The sequence below is a fragment of the Penaeus japonicus genome, unplaced genomic scaffold (genome assembly GCF_977035675.1).
Source record: "Penaeus japonicus unplaced genomic scaffold, GWHDUDI00000001_assembly GWHDUDI00000001, whole genome shotgun sequence".
NCBI classification, from domain to species: Eukaryota; Metazoa; Arthropoda; class Malacostraca; order Decapoda; family Penaeidae; genus Penaeus; species Penaeus japonicus.
In genome coordinates this window covers 7823808-7841307 of record NW_028234403.1, presented here as the reverse complement: position 1 = coordinate 7841307, position 17500 = coordinate 7823808, and the positions used below count along the sequence as shown (strand labels likewise).

General features: G+C 47.1%; 1 protein-coding gene across 6 annotated transcripts in view; it reads right to left on the bottom strand.

Moving 5' to 3' along the window:
• Positions 1-17500, bottom strand: part of LOC122255220 (uncharacterized) — an 88471-nt gene that overhangs the window by 28756 nt on the left and 42215 nt on the right. The window contains exon 1 of one of the 6 annotated variants that reach the window (XM_086535928.1): positions 10906-11111. The exons of 4 other annotated variants lie outside the window; for them this stretch is intronic. The gene's annotated coding sequence lies outside the window, so the exon portion shown is untranslated. Of the gene's footprint in view, positions 1-6470; positions 6673-10905; positions 11112-17500 lie in introns of those variants that run through there. One more of the 6 variants, XM_086535922.1, reaches the window with a different exon arrangement.

Here is a 17500-nt window from a genome sequence, read left to right as displayed (position 1 = left end):
CTAACAACACTATTACTTCTACTAATTAACACATTTGCTTCCACTAACAACATTGCTTGTACTAACAACATTACTTGTACTAACAACACTATTACTTCCACTAACATTACTTGTACTAACAACACTATTCTACTAACAACTTCTACCAACTAACAACATTACTTGTACTAACAACACTATTACTTTTACTAACAGCACTACTTCTACTAACAACACTATTACTTCCACTAACAACATTACTTGTACTAACAACACTATTACTTCTACTAACAACACTACAACTTCTACCAACCAATAACACTACAACTTCAACTTCTCCAACACCAAAGGGACAAGAAGTCGACCCGCGTTGATAAACAGCTGATAAACACGTAATTATCTCCGTCTCTCGGCATACATACATTCGTTATCGTGCTAGGCATTAATAAGTAACAAAAAAGGCATGAAGAGAAGAGGCCTGTAATTTGGAGTGGAGAGGGAGGGGGAAAGGGGGAGGAGGAGAGGGGGTGGGGGAGAGGGAGGGAGAGAGGGGGAGGAAGAGGGAGAGGGGGAAGGGAGAGGGAGAGGGAGGGGGGAGGAGGAGGGGGAATAAACTGATTCTTGTCAAGATAGTTTGTCACTGTTGAGCTTTGTGATTAAGGAATTTTTTTTTAGAGTGTATTCTCTTTGGCTGAATATTTTGGTCGTGTTGCCGATTGGGGGGGGGGGCGGTTGGTTGAGGGGGAGGGAGAAGGGGAAGGGAGATGGAATGTGGGAGGGATGGAAGGAAAGAAGAGGAAGAGGAAGGAGGGAAGAGGGAATGGAAGGAAAAAAGGGAAGGGAGAAGAAAGGAGAGAAAAAAAAAGGAAAAGGAAAGTAGAAAAAAAGAGGGAAAAAAAGGAAAGAAAGAAAGGAAGAACGGAGGGAGGCAGAAGGAAAAAAAAAGTGTCGTCAAGGCCTTGTTTCCCCGGAATGTTAAGGCATCTTTCCGGGGCCGCTGGCGTCACGGCTCGACCGCCGCCGCCGCCGCCGCTCACGTCCGCCACGGTCTCTTTCCCAAAGGCCGCTGCTCTGCGTCCGACCCGGCGCCTCGATACCGGCCGGCGGATGCTCTCGGCCTCGTGCATACACTCATACAAACAGGCATATATGCGCACATGCATACATACAAAGATACGTATATACATATATGCATGCATACAAATATACGCATATACATATACTGGCCTACATACATGAATGAACACACAAGCACCCACACAATCGCAAGAGAGAGAAAAAACAAGAGAGAAGAGAAAGAGAGAAATAAGAGCGAAGAGAAAGAGAAATAAGAGCGAAGAGAAAGAGATAAATAAGAGAAAGAAAGAGAGAACAAAAGGAGAAGAAGAAAGAGAAGGAAGACGTGACTTTCAACGAAAACAAACTAGAGGGAGACTTCAAGAAATCCGTTTGTACCCGAAGTCAATGGAATCCCATTACTGCACTGAATTTGTACCCTGGGATTAGGAGCGTGAGGTCAGAGGTCAAACTATAAAATATAGACAATTAACACTCGTGATCGTATGTACGTGTTTACTGCGATTAGATCATTAATGTTTATATCTCTCACACACACAGACAACAACAAACAAATACACAAAACAGGAACCCATCCGCACGAACCAAGCCAACGAGGACAAACACACCAGGAAACGTAACATTTTTTTTTTCGCTCCTGTAGATACGCGCGCACACTCCTTGGGTTTCTCGCAGAAAAACACAAGCACAGTTTGCCTTCACCTCTTCCTTCCAGTCACCCGGATTTCCCTGTGTAACTGTCACAAGCATATGGGTGTTTAAGCGCACCCTGTGGGAGTCCCTGTGGGCGTCAAGAGCGGAGTGCATTCAACTCCCTCGTGACTTGTTTCTTGGCTCATTATGGTGGCTTACGATCTATAAGATGACCTTTTTTTTTATTTTTTTTTTGATTCGGTAATCATCGTGTGTTGTGGTATGTTGGGAGTTTTTTTTTCCCTTCCACTTCTCCATCCTCATTAAATGTTGTTGTGCTTTGCCATGAGACTATCCCTCCTCCCCCTTCTCCCTCGCCCCCACCCCCCCACATTCTGAAAAGTGACACTTGAGATGCCACTCGGGAAGGACAATCTCCGAGGTGCATCTAAAGCCCAAAATGCCACACTTCAAGACACCGCCGAAGTTTGAAATTTGGATTATGGTCCCCTCGTCGTCCCTGTTATTGTTATTATTATTATTACTTACTTTTTTGGTTATTTCGTGTCCCTCTTTGACCTCGTATTCCGCGGATAATGACACCGAGACTATGGTAACCAATTATTAAGATTTGGTCCACTTTTTTCGAGAAAGAGAAAGAGGGAGAAGGGAAGAAGTGATAGGATCAATCACTTAATAGGACCAATCTCTGTCCCTACGTTTGCAGACCGAAACCAGATGGAGGTTCCGTAACTCTCGAGACATCTAAAAAAAAAAAAAAAATCGACGGATACACAAATGCCAAAAAATATCACCAGGGAAGTTACGTAACTCTCCAAACACCCAAAGAAAAGAAAAGAAAAAAAAGGATGGAAAGAAAAAAGAAAGAAAAGAAAAAAACGGATGGAGACTCAAATGCCAAAAATAGAACCTGTCGCAATCAGGGCACGGGTCGCCACCTAAAATAATTGATTTTCTCCGTGGAAGCAACGTGCACAAATCCTGAAAGCCCTCGCCCTCTCTCCGTGACTTCCCCATCCTATTCCCCCCCCCCCAAAAAAAAAAAAAAAAGAACGTAAATCCCTTTTTCGCAATCCCTTCAGCTCTCCAAAAATGCCGCACTTCCAACTCCAGGTCGCGAACGCATCCGGACGCGAGAGAAAAAAACTGAACATAAAGACCAAAACAAACAACAATACCACATGTTAGACAATGAACACAATCATTCCCCAACATGCCACACAATGAACGCCCGTGTACATCTGGAACACAAACGATATTGTTCCAATGTCCACGAACGAGAGAGGGAGAGAGAGAGAGAGGGAGAGAGGGAGGGAGAGAGAGAGGGAGGGAGGGAGGGAGGGAGAGAGAGAGAGAGAGAGAGAGAGAGAGAGAGAGAGAGAGAGAGAGAGAGAGAGAGAGAGGAGGGAGGGAGGGAGGGAGGGAGGGGAGGGAGGGGGAGGGAGGGAGAGAGAGAGGGAGAGAGAGAGAGGGAGGGAGGGAGAGAGAGGGAGGGAGGGTGGGAGAGGGAGGGAGGGAGGGAGAGGGAGAGAGAGAGAGAGAGGGGGAGGGAGGGAGGGAGGGAGAGAGAGAGAGAGAGAAAGATAGAGAGAAAGAGAGAAAGAAAGAGAAAGAGAACGAAAAAGAAAGAAAAAAAAAAAGACATAGAAACAGACATAGAGAGAGAAAGAGAAGGATAAAAAGAGAGACACAGAAATAAAGAGATAAACAAACAAAGAAAGAAAGAAAGAGAGAGAGATAAAACAGAATAATACATCACAAACCATGGAACAAAAGCGCTCAGAAGTGAAAGCATCTCAAACATACTCTCGTTTTGGGTTCTCGAAGGGAAAGCTGCAAGTTGAGGCCCCGCACCAAGAGACAGTTTAGGTGAGGTTAGACCGGGTCACTGTGGTACAACGATCTCTCAGAAGGACAGAGGTCAGAGGTCAGATGGGAGGTAGGCCATGTTGACGTAACACTTCGATACTATGTTTTATGTTGTTATATTTATGGTTTATTTATTTTTGTTTTATCTATTTACGTGTTTCTTTATTTGGTGTGGAAAAAATAGCTTGTCATTTTTTTTCTTTTGTAAACGGGCGAGTAACAGTAACACTTTTTTTTTCACATAATTATATTCATGTCTGATTCATTACTTATCTATTTGTTCATCTATATACTTATTTATTTATTTGGTGTGCTGAATAAATCGGATTATTAATAACTCCATCTCTCTCTCTCTCTCTCTCTCCTTCTCTCTCTCTTTTTCTCTCTCACACACATACAAACCCTATCTAGTCCATACTTTCTCTCTCTTGATTTATCTCTCTTTCTCACTTGCCACTTCCTCTCTTTCATATCCCTTTTCTCTCCCCCCCTCGTTTCCCCCTATCCCTCCCTCTCCCCCCGCTGTTACTCTCTCTCTCCCCCCCCTCGTTTCCTCCTATCCCTCCCTCCCTTTCCACCCCCCACCCCCCCATGTCCTTCCATCCACCATAACTCGCCATGAGGAAGCAAGCGACCGCAGAGTCCTGACGGTAGATCCCGAGGTGCGGGCTAAGCGGGTTGCGGCGCCGGAGAAGCACGGATGCGGGAATTCGTCGAGCGAGACTGCTTGTAAAAACGTCGATCACGGCTCGTGTGTGCGGGTGTGTGTGTGTGTGGGGGGGGGGGTGCGTGTGTGTGGGGTGGGGGGGTGCGGGTGTGGGTGTGTGTTGGGGGGGTGCGGGTGTGTGTGGGGGGGTACGGGTGTGTGTGTATGTGTGTGTGTGTGTATGTGTGTGTGTGTGTGTGTGTGTGTGTGTGTGTGTGTGTGTGTGTGTGTGTGTGTGTGTGTGTGTGTGTGTGTGTGTGTGTGTGTGTGTGTGTGTGTGTGTGTGTGTGTTTGAGAACGCGCGTTCAGCCTCCCCGCGAAAGTGTGAACAGAACAACCGCATGGATTACTATCATTCGAGCCGCGTATACTCTAATCCTATGCGCGTCCACGTGCATCTATGCATATGCAGAAACATGCGCATTCCTCTACGATCAGTGCGCACGCGTAGGAGCGCAGGAACCCATGAAGAGCGCAGCCACCTCGGGTTTCCTGATAGAGGGGAGAGACCGAAACGCTGCCGACCGTGACGGACGCTTCACACGGCCTCGTAAAGGGGGCGGGGGGGGGGGCGGTTGGGCGGAGGAGGAGGAGGAGGAGGAAGAGGAGGAGGAGGAGGAGGAGGAGGAGGAGGAGGAGGAGGGGGAGGAGGAGGGAGGAGGAGGCGGGGGAGGGGAGGAGGGAGGAGGAGAGGAGGGAGGAGGAGGAGAGGAGGAAGGAGGAGGAGGAGGGGGGGAAAGGGAGGAGGGGGGAGGAAGGAAGAGGAGGAGGAGGAGGGGGGGAGAGGAGGAGGAGGAGGAGGAGGAGGAGGAGGGGGAGGGGGAGGGGGGAGGAGGAGGGCGAGGGGGGGCTGGCTGAGGGTGATGGAGGTGGAGGGCGTGGGGCTGAGAGGGTGGGGGGAGGGAAAGAGGGGGGAGGGGGGGAAGGAAGGTGCTGAGAAGTGGAAGGGTTGGATTAGAGAGGGTGGGGGGGGGAGGTAGGAGGGTCAGGAGGAGGAAGGGAATTATTATTTTTTCCATTTTTTTTTTTGTTTCTGCAACATTTCGACTGCATGTCCGGGAACTTGCCTGAGGTGCATGCATCCTTTCTTCTCACGACTTTTACCCCTTCACCTCCTGTTGCTTTACTTTCTCTGTATGCCCTTATCTGTTGGAGTTTCCCCTTTCCCTTTCTCCATTTCTTGTCTTTATCATATTTCTATCTATTCCTTTACTCTTCTCTTTCTTTCTACATCTATATATGTTTCGATTCACGTATGGATAAGTAGATATCTGTGTATATGTATGTCTCTGATTATCTCTTAACTATCTATTTACCTATCATCCACTTATCCAACCTTCCATCCATCTATCTCACTGTCTCTCCCTCCCCCCCTCACACCCGTCCCCCCCCCCTTTCTCGACGATTCTAGAATAATCCAACCGAAAGGAAAAGAATCCCTCTATCCGAGAGAGTCTAGATAAAAGAAAAATCCCGTACAAGAACAAACTTCACAATGTCCTCACCGCATGTATCCGCGTGTCGGCAGAGCGAGGGGGCGAGGGGTCCGCCCTCTATTTCCCCGAGACACTGCATCATCATCATCACTCCTTCGTTTCGTCCTTCTTCATTCTCCGTCACTCGAGCGCGTCACGCCTCGGCTCGGCTCGGCTCGGCAGCGGCGTCGGCAGCGGCGTCGGCCTGTGACGACTGCCTCCAGCGCCGCCGGAACACGGTTGACTAGCGCACACTCACACTCACACTCACCCTCGGCGGGGGGGCGGGAGGGAGGGGTGGGTGGTGAGTGGGGAGGGGGGTGAGTGGGGGGGGGAGCGTGAGCCTTAACACTTGCGCGCGTGTTACGTGAGTTCCACTAATGTTCGCATCTAAAACTGATCGTTACAGCTTATCCGGCGGCTCTAATAGGGAGAGCACGGAGGAAAGGTTATTAGCATACTTTCCAGTGCATTCGCTAGTAGTCAATTGCCTGTCGCAACGTGACCTTTTGACCTTTGACCTGGGCCTGTCGAGGGCGCGGCAGGCAAACAGGAGGTTTTGCGTGTGCGAGAGAGAGAGAGGCAGAGAAAGAGGCACGATATGGCAGCCTCCGCGGCCCGGCCCTGTGCCCTTCCCTTTACCTTTGCCGCTTTTGGGCATGTGCCCCGACTACCCGCTTGCTGGCCAGGGCTCCGTGCCTTGTACTCACCCTGCGACGCCGGGCGAGACTGCCCTCCGCGCTCCGAATGGCTCCTTCCCTTCGCGATGGGTCGACCCCACTGGCCAGCCCTTCACCTCCTCGCGCTGGCTGGCCCCACTGTCTACTTAATGTCGGGCAAGCTGGTGCCCGCTCCCTCGCCCTCGGCACAAACCCAGCTCACCTCACTACTCTTTACCCCCACCCCCCACACTCCTCCTCCTCCTTCTCCTCCCCCCACGTCTCCTGGACACCCCGCTCCTTGACGCAAAGGCCTTTACTCCTATGCTTCGACACAGCTCCTTCACGAGGGAGAGAGGAAAATCCTACCCCAGACGAAGGAACCGCAGAGCTCGAAACAAAAGTTACCGCGGAGTGTGGCGGAGGCAAGGGGTAGGGGTAAAGGGGTAAAGGGGTGAGGGGGAGAGGGTGATGAAGGTGGTATCCGTGGTATGGCGAGCACAGGTCGGCATGCACTTGAGGTACCCCGACCCCCCTCCGCTGCAGGCCACACATCCTCGCCAAGGTCAGGCAGCCCCGACACTACACCCCGGCGCATCAATACAACGGCCATTACGTTGACCACCAAATACATTACCACTTGTCTTCGTATTTTCTCCCTCTTGTCTTTGCAACGGTACCCCCTCTTCCCCTTGCCTCCTCTCCCCTCCCATCCCCTCCCCTCCCCGTACATTCCCCCTACGCCAAACATCCTTCTCCGCGTGTTCTCACAGACAGAGTACTTTTATCCTGCGCGTCCCCAGCCCAGACAGTCTCTCAACCTGCATGTGTCCCTCATATCAGCTGTTCCCAGACAAGATATTCGAGAGTTCAACATCGGCCAGACTAGACTTTCTTCCCTCGCCTCTCTTCTAAACAGACCTTCTTCTGATACCATTCACAGCAACATATTCCTCTCGTGCAATTCACAGCAACATATTCCTCTCATGCAATTCACAGCAACATATTCCTCTCATGCAATTCACAGCAACATATTCCTCTCATGTAATTCACAGCAACATATTCCTCTCGTGCAATTCACAGCAACATATTCCTCTCATGCAATTCACAGCAACATATTCCTCTCATGCAATTCACAGCAACATATTCCCCTCTCATGAAATTCACAGCAACATATATGTCTACTTTGTATATATTTCCTTGAAGATGTCTATCGAAAGAAGTTCAGGTAGTAGGTACAAAGACGCGTAGGCTGTCTATTGCTAAATACACAAGCATACAGTAAGTAGACATACATACCTACATACGTTGATATAAATATGGAAACGATCATCACATATCCACACGCACATATAGACATAGACACATCCACATACACCTAAAAATACGAACACACACACATATACATATACATATACATTATACATATACATACACACCCACATATCCACACCCACACCCACACCCCCCTCCTCCCTCCCTCCCCCCCACAACCCACAACCAACAACCCCCTCTCCCTCCCGCCCACCCACAACCAACAACCCCCCTCTCCCCCCTCCCCCCACACCACCCCCATCCTCTCCCCCATCCACCCACAAACACACAAACCACACTCTGATCACGCCCGCGCCCACCGAAGCACAACTCTAAGCCCACTAGCACCCTGACACACAAGGCGCCGCCCGTATCGCTTCACTAACTCACTCATCCGTCAATAATAACAATGGTTAGAATGTATAATAGTTTTCATGGTGATGGTGGTTATGGTGGTGGTGGTTATGGTGGTGGTGGTGGATGGTGGGGGAGGTAGTTATGATGATGAGGATGGTGATTATGGTGATGATGGTGATGGTGGTGATGATGATGGTGGTGATGGTGATGATGGTGGTGATGATGGTGAAGGTGATATTATCATCTTGATATAGTTGTAAATGAAGTAAGAGTGGTAGGAGTAGTAGTAATAATGATGATAATAATAATAATAATAAAAACAACAACAATAATAGTAATGATAATGACAATAATTATTATAATAATGATGATGATGATAATAATAATAATAATAATAATAATAATAATAATAAAAACAACAACAATAATAGTAATGATAATGACAATAATAATTATCATAATGGTGATGATGATAATAATAATAATAATAATAATAATAGTAGTAGTAGTAGAAGTAGTAATAATAATAACAACAACAACAATAATGATAATAATAATAATAATGATAATAATAATAATAATAATAATAATAATAATAATAATAATAACGGAGATAACACTAATGGCGATAATAATAATGATAATAATGATCATAATTATGAAAATAGTAATAATCACAATATTAATAATACTAATAATAATACTAATAATAATAACAATTATGATAATGATAATGATGATAATAATAATAATAATGATAATAATAATAGTAATAATGATAATCAATAGATCAACAAAAATCAATATATCTGCTACAACATGGCATAAGTCAAAATAATGTATAAATTAATCAATCTATCTCTAAGCAACATGGCAAGAGTCAGTGTGTTGCAAATAAACTGCGAGAGATTAGCTCAGCAGGTATGGGAGGGGGGGAGGGGGGGAGGGGGTAAGGGGGGTAAGGGGGGAATATATTGACATAAGGCAGAGGGGGAAGGGGAGGAGGGGGGGAGATATATTGGGGGGGAGGGTAATATCGACCGTTATGTTATTTTTAGGGGGGATCTAGGGGGTTTAATCGTTGAATAATATGTACTGTGCCGTATGTATATACTGTATAATATACAGTACGTATTGTATATACTGTACGTGTTGATAACATGCAAGGGAAAAGCTACCTTAGAGACGAATAAATAAGGACGATTTTCAGGATTTTTGTAGACAAGGAAGTCTAGAAAAAAAAGGTTTTCGAATGAGTATGTCCGAGAATAGATTAAAGTGGGAGTGTATGCCTGCCGAGATATTGAAGCTGGGGTCATGCAGCCAAGGGCGTGCATGACTGCGTGACGGCGCCAGCCAATAATTTCTTTCCAGGACATCACTGCTCGTCTGATTATCCTTTTGACTTACACACACGTTGTATTTAGGCACGCGCTCTTGTCCTTGCGTCTGGTCTCTCTCTTTCCCTAACTCACCCACTCACTCACTCTCTCACTCACTCACTCTTTCACTCACTCACTCACTCTCTCTCTCACTCTCTGTTTCTCTGTTTCTCTCTCTCTCTCTCTCTCTCTCTCTCTCTCTCTCTCTCTCTCTCTCTCTCTCTCTCACTAACTCACTCACTCACTAACTCACTCACTCTCACTCTCTCTTTCTCTCTCACTCTCTGTTTTTCTCTCTATCTCTCTCACTCACTCACTCACTCACTCACTCACACACTCTCTCTCTCTCTCTCGTTCGCTCCCCCCCCCCTCTCTCTCTCTCTCTCTCTCTCTCTCTCTCTCTCTCTCTCTCTCTCTCTCTCTCTCTCTCCTATTCCGTCCGTCGTTACACACAAAAAGGTACAACACGAGCTAACAACACGACAGTGACGTCGACGTTGCGTGTGGCGCGTGCCCCCTCCCCCGCGTCACGCTCCATCTACGTTCTCACGGTGCCCCTGCCACCTGCCTCTTGGGGTGTCAAGTGCCCTAAACCTCTATCCCCCCTTAAAAAAAATAACAAAAAAACTCCATTACCCCAACCTCCATTAAACCTCTATCCCCCCTTAAAAAAATAAAATAAAATAAAATAAACTCCATTACCCCAACCTCAATTGCACGCGATTGCACGACCTCAGCGAATGGAACTGGTGTCGCCTTCGACGTCGAAGAAATGTTCGATCGACCCTTTTGCATGTCCTCGGCCCATTGACAGCGAATCAGGGAAGCGGCCCTGATTCGGGTCCGGAGACTGGCCGATTATCCCTCCCTCTTGCCTTATCCCTTTGAGACACGTGTGGACGAGGGAAATGGCGAGGGCTCTGGCCATGTCTTCTGTTGCTACGGAAACCAGCGACAACACAACGGCAGCACATATTATGCAAATCTCTATCTTTTCTCTCTCGCTCTTTCTCCTTCTCTGTCTCTGTCTCTGTGTCTGTCTCTGTGCCTGTCTCTGTGTCTGTCTCTGTCTCTGTGTCTGTCTCTGTGTCTGTCTCTGTGTCTGTCTCTGTGTCTGTCTCTGTGTCTGTCTCTGTCTCTGTCTCTGTCTCTGTCTCTGTCTCTGTCTCTGTCTCTGTCTCTGTCTCTCTTTCTCTCTCTCTCTCTCTCTCTGTGCGAATCGGTTCACAAGCGGCACGCCCGAGACCGCAGTATCTTTACTACCGCTGCAGGAGTTCGTCCCTCAGGCTGGCGGTCCAAAACAAAACACAAACAGACCGACAGCGCGCACGAAACGCTAGCACATACAGTACACATATATATAAACACATATATATACATACATACACGCAAGTATATATATATAGCTAAAAAAATCACACAGACACACGCACCTTTCCTTTTCCATACGCGCACAAAAAAAAAAAAAACACACAGTATCAACACAGCACTAGACTCCGTGGAGGGTCATGGCGGCGGCGAAGAGCGTGCAGAGCTTGCAATGCGTGCAAAGTCACTCCTCTTCCCACAGCCAGTCCTCCCAACGCGTGCACATCGTCGGCTCCGCGATGGCTCGGCTCTAGCGCTGCCGTTTGACTGAGCCCGCGTGAGGAAGGGGAGTGAGAGACCACCCCCCTCCCCCCTTCCTCCTCCTCCCCCTTCTCCTCCCCCTTCTCCTCCCACCCTCCCCACCCCCCCTACTCTTCCACTCACCTGCCGCCCAGGCGATACGCACTCACGAACACACCCACACACGTCGTCTAACACACACACACATATACACACACACGAACGCACACGCACGGTTCATCTCCGCCCCCCTTCCCTAACTCTCGCTCTCTTCTGCCAAGGTTAAATCACCCGTAGGTTCCCTTTAACCCCCTCCCCACCCCCCACCCCTTGCAGTGTGTAGGTGGGCCTGTAGGTTGAGAAGAGAGAGAGAGAGAGAGAGAGAGAGAGAGAGAGAGAGAGAGAGAGAGAGAGAGAGAGAGAGAGAGAGAGAGAGAGAGAGAGAGAGAGAGAGAGAGAGAGAGAGAGAGAGAGAAAGGGAAACAGCGAGGGAGGGAAAAGGAAAGAGAGGGAGGGGAAAAAAGGAAAGAGAGGGAGAAAGGGAGAGAAAGAGAGAGGGAGATAAAGAAAGAGAACGATAATGAAAGAAGAAAAGTAGAGTGAGATGGCAGAGGAGGAGGAAGGGGAAGAAACGAAGAAGAAGAAGAAGACGTGGTGAAGGAGGAGGAAAAAGAGAAAAAAAATGAAGGAGAGGGAAGAAGAAAAGAAGAAGAGAAAAAAAATAAATAAAAAGAAGAACAAGAAAAACATGATTACAGAGAAAAAAGAAGAGAAAAAAAAATATAGAAAAGGGAAGAAAAAGAATAGCAAGAAGGAGACAAAAAGGGCACGAGCAACGAGTATCGAGCAGAGATCAACGAGCAGCGAGCAACCAGCGAGCAACAAGCGAGCAGTGAGCGAGCGAGTGGCCAGGTCATCAGCACGACGCAGCGACGCCCAAAGAAGTGGCCGCAAATCCTTCGATATCCCCGTTACGTCATCCTTCGCATCCTTCGCTTCGCATCCTTCACTTTGTCCGCCACGACGAGTGAGGAGGACGGAATCCTTGCTGCTCCTCGCTGTTCCTCCTCTCTTGTCGCTCTCTCTTTTTCTCTGTCTCTTTTTCTCTCTTTCTCTTTTTCTCTCTGTCTCTTTGTCTTTCTCTTTCTCGCTGTCTCTTTCTTTTTCTTTCTCTTTTTCTCTCTCTTTCTCTGTCTCTTCTCTCTTTCTCTCTGTCTCTTTTTCTCTTTCTTTATTTTCTCTGTCTCTTTCTCTCTGTCTCTTTTTCTCTTTCTCTTTTTCTTTCTCTTTTTCTCGCTCTCGCTCTCTTTCTTTCTTTCTTTCTTTCTTTCTTTCTTCCTTCCCCCCTTCTCTCCCTAGCTCCCTCCCTCCCTCCCTCCCTCCCTCCCTCCCTCCCTCCCTCCTCCTCCTCTAGGGTTCCGCTTGGTTGCCCGTGGAACCTGCATCCGGAGGGAAGGAGGAGGAGAGGAGGGAGATGACAAGGGGAGAGGAGAGGGTGGGGGAGAAGATACGAGGGGGGGGGGTGAGGGAGGGAATAGAAGGGAGACGAAAGAAAGAGGAGGCGAAGACACGAAGATAAAAACAGGGGGTAAGGGATAAGGGGATTGGAGAAAGTGAAGGAAAGGAGGAAGAAGAGAACGGGATGAGGATGGAGGGGAGGGAGGAGGGAGGAGGGAGGAGGGAGGAGGGAGGAAGGAGGAGGGAGGAGGGAAATGAAGGATGGACGGGAGAGATGAGAGAACAAGGAGAGGAAGGAGATGTAGAATGGATGGAATAAGGGAGGACGAAGCAAGGAAGAGGTAAAGAGGAGGAGGAGGAAAGAGGAAGATGATGAAAGATGGAGGGGAGGGAGAGATGATGGAGGGAGAGAGAAGAAGGGAGAAGGAAAGAGTATGGAAGGGTGGGAGGAAGGAAGAGGGAGAAGGAAAGAGTATGGAAAGGTAGAAGGAAGGAGTAGGGAGAAGGAAGGAGTATGGAAGGGTGGGAGGAAGGAGGAGGGAGAAGGAAGGAATACAGAAGGGCAGGAGGAGGGAGGAGCTAAAAGGAAGGAACGGGGAATAGAGGAGGAGGAGGAGGAGGAGGGCAAGGGAGGGAAGAGAGAGGAAGGAGGAGGAGGCCAGAGGAGGGAAGAGAAGAGAAGGAGGAGGAGGTCAGGGGAGGGAAGAAAAGGGAAGGAGGAAGAGGACAGGGAAGAGAAGAGAAGGGAAGGAGGAGGAGGACAGGGGAGGGAAGAGAAGAAAAGGGAAGGAGGAGGACAGGAAAGAGAAGAGAAGGGAAGGAGAAGGAGGACAAAGGAGGGAAGAGAAGGGAAGCGGGAGGAGCAATTTCACGAGGGCGGACAGTGTGCTACAGGAACACGTTCTTTGTTTACATAAATCAGTAAGTGATCCAATGAGACGCTTGAGGAATATAACAATGGCGATTCATAATAGACTTTTTATAGGAAGATGAACACGAAGGGGAATTTTCGCAGGATAGGAAGAAGTAGTACAAGTAGTAATAATAGTAGTAGTAGCAGGAGTAGTAGAAATACTAATAACAATAATAGTAGTGGTGGTAGTAGTAATAGTAGTTGCAGTGGTAGTAGTAATAGCAGTTGCAGTAGTAGTAGTAATAACAGTAATAGTAGTAGTAGTATTTTCAGTAGTAGTAGTAGTAGTAATAGGTGCAGTAGTAGTAGTAGTAGTAGTAGTAGGTGCAGTAGTAGTAGTAGTAGTAGTAGTTGCAGTAGTAGTAGTAGTAGTAGTAAGTGCAGTAGTAGTAGTAGTAGTTGCAGAAGTAGCAGTAGTAGTAGTAATAGTAATAGTTTCTGTAGTTGTAGTTGTAGTAGTAGTATAGTAGTAGTAGTAGTAGCAGTAGTAGTATTTTAGTAGTTGTAGTGATAGTAGTAGTAGTAGTATAAGAGTAGTAGTAGTAGTAGAGGCAGCATCAGTAGTAGTAGTAGTAGTAGTAGTAGTAAAAACAGGAGCAGCAACAGTAGTAGAAACAGTTAAAGCTATACACATGATACTAAAAATAACAACAGGAGGAGTAGTCGAGCGACACAACCCACAGCGGAAGAAGGTAAACAAAAGACCCATAAACTACAAGATAAACAAGTGACTAATCCCCGTAACGCCAAAAGGAGCGGAAATAACAGCCACAAGAACTAGAGGAATATGTACACAGAAGGAGAAATGAAGAACAAAGGGCGTAGGGAGGAGGTGGAGGTGGAGGTGGAGGTGGAGGTGGAGGTGGAGGTGGAGGTGGAAGAAGGGGAGGAAGAGGAGGAGGTGGAGGTGGAGGTGGAGGTGGAGGTGGAGGTGGAGGTGGAGGTGGAGGTGGAGAGGGAGGAGGAGGAGGAGGTTGAGAGGGAGGAGGAGGTTGAGAGGGAGGAGGAGGAGGAGGTTGAGAGGGAGGTGGAGGAGGAGGAGGAGGAGGAGGAGGAAGAAGAGGAGGAGGAGGAAGAGGAGGAGGAGGAGGAGGAGGAGGAGGAGGAGGAGGAGGGGGAGGAGGAGGTCCTTGGGAGCATCTGAGCGTGGCGTAGCACAGGATGTAGTGTTCTGGCAGGAAAGTGTACGGGAATCACACGCCGGTGTTGGTGGAGGAGGAGGAGGAGGAGGAGGAGGAGGAGGAGGAGGAGGAGGAGGAGGAGGAGGAGAAGGAGAAGAAGAAGAAGAAGAAGAAGAAGAAGAAGAAGAAGAAGGAGGAAGAAGAAGAAGAAGAAGAAAGAAGAGGAAAAGAAAGAAGAAAGAAGAGGAAGAGGAAGAAGAAAGAAGAGGAAGAGGAGGAAGAAGAAGAAGAAGAAGAAGAAGAAGAAGAAGAAGAAGAAGAAGAAGAAGAAGAAGAAGAAAAAGAAGAAGGAGAAGAAGAAGGAGAAAAACGAGAAAGGGGAGAAAGAAAACAACGACCAAAACAGCGATCCAAATACAGCCCACAAAGGCCGCTATCCAAGTCAATAATTGTCGACTGTGGGCTGGACATGGCAGAGAAGAATGGCGATCCCAGAGGCAGGGCGTCGCGGGCGGGTGATGGGAAGTGCTGAAAGAGTCACGCCTTGAAATAGCGATAGACGTCGAGATTGAACTGTTTACTTAATTAAAGAGCCTTCTGGTATTTCATGCGTGTGGATAGAGACGAGGATTGAACGCGGGAGATAGGAAGAAGAAGAAGAAGAAGAAGAAGAAGAAGAAGAAGAAAAGAGACTGGAATAAGAATAGAATGGAAGGATTGAATATAATAAGTAAAATGTGGTATATAAACGGATGGAAATCATAATAACACAAGACTGGGAATGTCACATGCCGTGGGAGAATGGAGTAATCTGTCATTAATTTCATTCTTTCTCATGTAAGGAAAAAAAACAAGCATTGTTCGAGCGGGAAATGCTTTAGCAATGCTCATCGTGTTCCGTCGTAACAGGGGGTCAGTGTCTTCAACTCACGTAATAGGAGAGGAAATCGTTGCAAAGCAATGGTATCATTCTTGAGTTATTGCAAGGTATCTCTCTCTCTCTCTCTCTCTCTCTCTCTATCTATCTATCTATCTTTCTCTCTCTATCTTACTCTCTCTCTCTCTCTCTGTCTCTCTCTCTCTATCTTTCTCTCTCTATCTTACTCTCTCTCTCTCTGTCTCTCTCTGTCTCTGTCTCTGTCTCTGTCTCTGTCTCTGTCTCTGTCTCTGTCTCTGTCTCTCTCTCTCTGTCTCTCTCTCTCTCTCTTTTCCCATTGTTTCAAGACCTCGATTGCATAAAAATTGCACTGGTACGGATAGTTGCACGGATAGAAAGACACACAGCTTATATGAACCTTAGAGTGTTATTTAATCAAATTTATCAGAGTTGGTCGAGATTAGGGTGGATCATTGCAATTGCAACGACTTTTAAAATATTTAGGAATTAGAGGACAACCACTTTAGAAGCTGGTGACTTTGAAGCTTATTTAATGTTATTAGCATGGCCACAGTTACTAAGTAATAAGGCAATAGCAATCTGTCTGTGTGTATATATTTTTTTCGTTTTCTCTTCACTTGCTTCCTTTTTTTTTAGTCCATGTTCATTTTCTTATTTCCCTGTACGTAGCTTCCTGCTTACCTTCATTTCTCTTCTCCCCCTCCCTACCACACCCCTCCTCCTCCTCTTTTTTCCCATACTCCACTCCCCTTTTCTTCTTCCCACTCCCTCCTCCTTCCCTTTCCTCCTCCACCCTTCCCGTCCCCACCCCCCCTTCCTTTCTCTCTCATCCTTCCTACTCCCCCTCGTCCTCCTCCTCTTCTCCCTCTCTCCTCCCCTCCTCCTCTTCCTACTCCCCCTCCTCCTCCTCCTCTTCTTCTTCCTACTCCCCCTCCTCCTCCTCCTCCTCTTCTTCCAACTCCCCCTCGTCCTCCTCCTCCTCCTCCTCTTCTTCCTCCCCCATCCCCCCCACCCCCCTCCCCACCCCCCAAAGATCCAGATGACCAGAGTCCGGTCACACGGAGGCGCGACTAACATGCGTAAAAGCCGCGTATGTACTGCATCACCTGAATTTTGACAGCCACCTGACAGCCCCCACCTGACAGCCCCCACCTGACAGCCCCTCCTCTAACGGCGCGCCACCGGACAGCCAGGTGGTAGATGGGAGTAGAATGGCGATGGTTGTTGTAGAGAGAGGTCTTTGGGAGGACGTGGGATAGTGGTGGGGGGTAGGGGGTGGTGGGGGTAAGGGGTAGTGGTGGGGGTAGTGGTGGGGATAAGGGGTGGGGGTGGTGGGGATGGGGATGGGGGTGGGGATGGGGATGGGGATGGGGATGGGGATGGAGATGGTGTGGGGTGTGGGGATGGGGATGGGGTGTGGTGGTGATCATCGTTATCATCATCATTATCGTTGTCATGATAATTATGATGATGATAATAACATTGGTAATTATATTTATGTAATATTGATATTAATGGTATTTGTAGTAATGGTAGCAATAATTATAGTAATAACAATGATGATGATGATGATGATGAAGATGATGATAACAATAACAATAACAATAACAATAATAATAACAATAACAATAATAATAATGATAATAATAATAATAATGATCATAATAATAATAATAATAATAATAATGTTGATAATGATAATAATAGAGATAACGATAATAATAATAATGATAATAATAACAACAATATTGATAACAACAATCAGAAAATGATGATAATAAAACAACAAAAAAACAACAGCACTTATAATAATAACAGCAACAATAAAGACAATGATAAAGACAATACCATCACCAAAAAAACAACAACAACAAAAACAAACAACAACTACCAACAGTGACAACAAAACAAACACAAATAATTAAAAACAAACAAGCAAAAAAACAACAACAACTAACGTTCGCAAAGTACCGTAAAAAAAATAATCACGGGCGTTTAGTGAAGCGAATAAAATTACGTCATACTGAATG